The sequence below is a fragment of the Grampus griseus genome (genome assembly GCF_964374135.1).
Source record: "Grampus griseus genome assembly, chromosome: 1".
In the NCBI taxonomy this organism is placed as follows: domain Eukaryota; kingdom Metazoa; phylum Chordata; class Mammalia; order Artiodactyla; family Delphinidae; genus Grampus; species Grampus griseus.
The window spans coordinates 138,993,441-138,997,497 of NC_139017.1; positions in this window are offsets into that span (position 1 = coordinate 138,993,441).

A 4,057-nucleotide genomic window follows, 5' to 3' on the forward strand; every position below is an offset into this window, starting at 1 on the left:
ACTGCGATAAAGGTTAGATTGTCAGGATGCTCTGGGCATACACAGGAGGGGCACCAACTAACTCAGTCTCAGAGGGGTGGGGTGAGAGGAGGTGCAGTCTATCTGAAACCTGAAGGTTGAGCAGAAGATAGCTGAAAGGGTGGAGAGGGGCTTATGCTCCAAGTAGAGGCAACTTCCTCAGGGTAAGCTGTTAAGAGAGGTGGGTCTGAAAAGATGAGCAGGGCCAGCTCCATCAAGGCCGCAACTGTCACACTGAGGAGTATGGACTGTTTTCCAAGTTAATGGAAAACCACTGAGGAATTTTAAGCAGGGATATGATCAGACTTGTACATGAAAAAAATCACTGGCTACACTGAGGAGAATGGACTGGAGGGAATGAGTGGAGTCTAGAGGCCAGTTAGGAGGGGAGAAATAGGCTCCGCCTCTTGACAGGAGGCGCTACAAAGTCACCTTGCAAAGGTGCGGGTGCCAGGAGGGAACAATGCAGTCTCCAGAAATAACACATTATGTGTCAGGCCCCTCGCTGGCCGAAACAGAAGCCAAAGCGGAATATGGAGGAAGGGATGACGCATTCTTCCGGGGAGACCCCATGAGCGTGGCTTCGTGGGAGGGGACATTTGAGCTGGGCTAAAAAGAACAAGGACTAATTTGGCAGAGGATGTGCTGGAGCCAAGGGCATTCTGAGGATGGAGGATGGCATTTGCAAGGTACAGAGTCACAGTGAAGCTCAGACATGTCTGAGACCAATGGGAGGCTTAGTGTGGCTGAAGCACGAGGCTCGAGGACGGCTGGTAAGGAAGTGGGGGCTGCTAACGTGAATTTTTTTTGGTTCTTGCCTAACAACTTGGTGTTGCACAAACAGTATGATATCAATAAAGGAAAAAAGAAAAAGAAATAAACATTTTCTTAAACCCCACCATCCTAGCTCCCTAACAGAAGTGTGTTTATTTTCCCCTGTTCTCTTTCAGGGCCTATCTACAGACAGACATGTTTTCATATGGCTATAATCCTAGCAGCATTAAGATTATATTTAACTGTTTTCCACTTAATATCATAAATACCAAATGTGATTCTGCTTATTCAGTGGCCCTGTCTTCTTTACAATGGAAGATTCCCAGAAAGAAGATATACTTGGAACCAATTCCGCTCAAGCAGTCCCCCGAGCTCTAGTCTCTGCTGGAGGCTCCCTGCATCTCTTTGTTTATCAAGCCCCAGCTGTGTCTCCTGAAACACCCTAAACTCTCTCCCTTTCAGCACCTACCCCACTGTCTCATGTCCACCTCCTCCAATCCTGGCTCCCATTCCTTTTTTGTCAGTTATTCTGTCACATGAAGATAATTGGATAGGTGTCACTAGATTTGGAAAATATGTTCGAGGTGGTCTAATTTAAAACATACGCTAATAAAACCCACAATGAGATTCCACTTCACACTCACCAGAATGGCTATAATCCAAATAGATGAAAACAAGTGTTGGTGAGGATGTGGAGAAGCTGGAACATTCACACTCTGCTGGTGGGAATGTAAAATGGTGCAACCGCTTTGGAGAATATCCTGGCAGTTTCTTAAATGATTAAACACAGAGTTACTACGTGACCCAGCAATTCCACTCCTAGGTAAATACCCCAGAGAAATGAAAACATATGTCAACACAAAGACTTATACACAAATGTTCATAGCAGCATTATTCGTAATAGCTAAAAAGTGGAAAAAACCCAACTGACTATCAACTGATCAATGAATAAATAAAATGTGATCCATCTATATACTGGAATAGTATTCAGCAATAAAAAGAAGATAAGCACTGACAGGTTCTGGAACATGGATAAATCTTGAAAACATTATGCTAAGCAAAAGGCCACATATTATATGATTCCATTTATATGAAATGTCCAGAATAGAAAAAGCTATAGAGACAGAAAGTAGATTATGGTTTTGTCTAGGATTTGGGGGAAGTTAGAGGGCTGAGGGAAAAGGAGAGTGACTGTTAATCGGTACAGCCTTTCTACTGGAGATGAAAATGTTCTAAAATTGATTGTGGTGATGGTTGCACAACTCTGTGAATATGCTAAAAATGACAGAATGACATACTTTAAATAAGTGAAATGTATGGTATGGGAAGTATAGCTCAATAAAGCTGTCTTTTTAAAAATGTAAACTTGGGCTTCCCTGGTGGCGCAGTGGTTGGGAGTCCGCCTGCCGATGCAGGGGACACGGGTTCGTGCCCCAGTCTGGGAGGATCCCACATGCCGTGGAGCGGCTGGGCCCGTGAGCCATGGCCGCTGAGCCTGCGCGTCCGGAGCCTGTGCTCCGCGACGGGAGAGGCCACAACAGTGAGAGGCCCGCGTACCGCAAAAAAAAAAAAAAGAAAATTTAAAAAAATAAAAATAAAAAATGTAACCTACATAGTATCCACGAAACTCACCCTGGGGATCCTGGAGGTACCTCAAAGAGTAGCAGATAACTTCCAGAGAGGCTGGTGTGACTGCGGATCTGGAGATGTGCCACACTTGTTCAGGAGTCATGGAAAAGAGCCACCAGGACAGAGCTTGCTGGCTTCCCGAAGCACCGTGGGAAACTCCACATGGGAGCTGCTTGAGGGTCAGGAGCAACAGGTATTAATTTAACAAAACTCATCCTCCTGAGTTGGGAGGCCAGCTAATTTAAGGTCTAATTACCGGAAGCCTAGACAAACAAATATAGGAAAAAAAGCACTGGACAAGGAATCAAGAGAGCTGGTCCTAATCCTACGTTACCAAGCTCCCCCAACCTGTCCATCTTTTGTATGGAAAATGGGGATAACTTCTGTCTATTTCAGAGCTGAGGGGATCAAATTGGCTGATGCTTTACAAATAGTTGAGTTCTGTACAAATGTGCAAGACCTGTGTGTGAGCTCCAACTGGATTGAGACTTAATAACTGTTTTTGCCATCCTAGCTACCTCGTAGAACCCTTCATAGCATGAATCCAAGATCAGGAGGGGTGGAGGAAGTTGTAAACAGGAATGCTGAACACTGGGACAGGCCAGCAGTTCCCCTTTAAGGGACTGCTCGCACCCAAGATGTACTGCCCAAGGGTACATCCACCTGAACGTAAGCATGAAATATACTTTTCCACCAAGCTTCAATTGATGCTTCGGTCTTAAGAGCTCCTGCTATGGGGAACTTGCTATCCAAGAGGGGTCAGCACTTCAATAAGGAATGGAACAGCGGCAGCAAGACATCACAGAACAAGAGAGCACAGGCTCAGCTTCAGCTGTATGCCAGGTGCTTTACCTATATCGTTACAGCTAATTCTCACGACATCCCCATGCTACAGGAATTATCCCCATTTTACAATGGAACTCACAGACCAGAAAGGCAAAAGAACTTGCCTATAGTCATAAAGTGAGGACATGGTAGAACCAAGATACCAGAGTTCAGGCATTCCTGATCACGGTTCCTGAATGAGAGCAGCATATGTTTATGTGCATTGGCAGCCACAAATGCCTCTCTCCTATCAAACCATGGAGTATGGAGGACCTGGGACCTGCTGGGTATTCACTAAATGGTTAATGAGCAAAGGATGGACAGGGTCGGCTAAGAAAACATGCAGGAGTGTTTACATGAACTGTAAGGAGGATTAAATGAGATAATGCATTGGAAGAGCTTTGTGACTGGCTCATACCAGAATTCAACCCAGCTGTCCAGTAACTTGCTGGGCAAGCCACTAGAAACGCAGGTAAAATTAAACACAAACAAAAACCCTTCCTTTTCAAAAACAAAAGAGAACACGCTTCCTTTTCACATTACAGCAGTATTCTAACAATAAACTGTTAGAGCGGTGATGTTCTAACAATAAATTCTGTGCTCACTCAATGGAGAGGTTTCAAGTGCAAAATGTATAGAGCAATAATTCTATCTTATTCCATAATTAGCACACAAGATTCAACTGGTAAAAATAAATACACACCAGTTATTAATCTTCATTTGGCTGGAAGAACAGTGATATAGAACTCCCTAAATCCATGGATATAACCCTTTATTGCAGCAGGACTATCAGAATCGAGCAGTAGTGCTT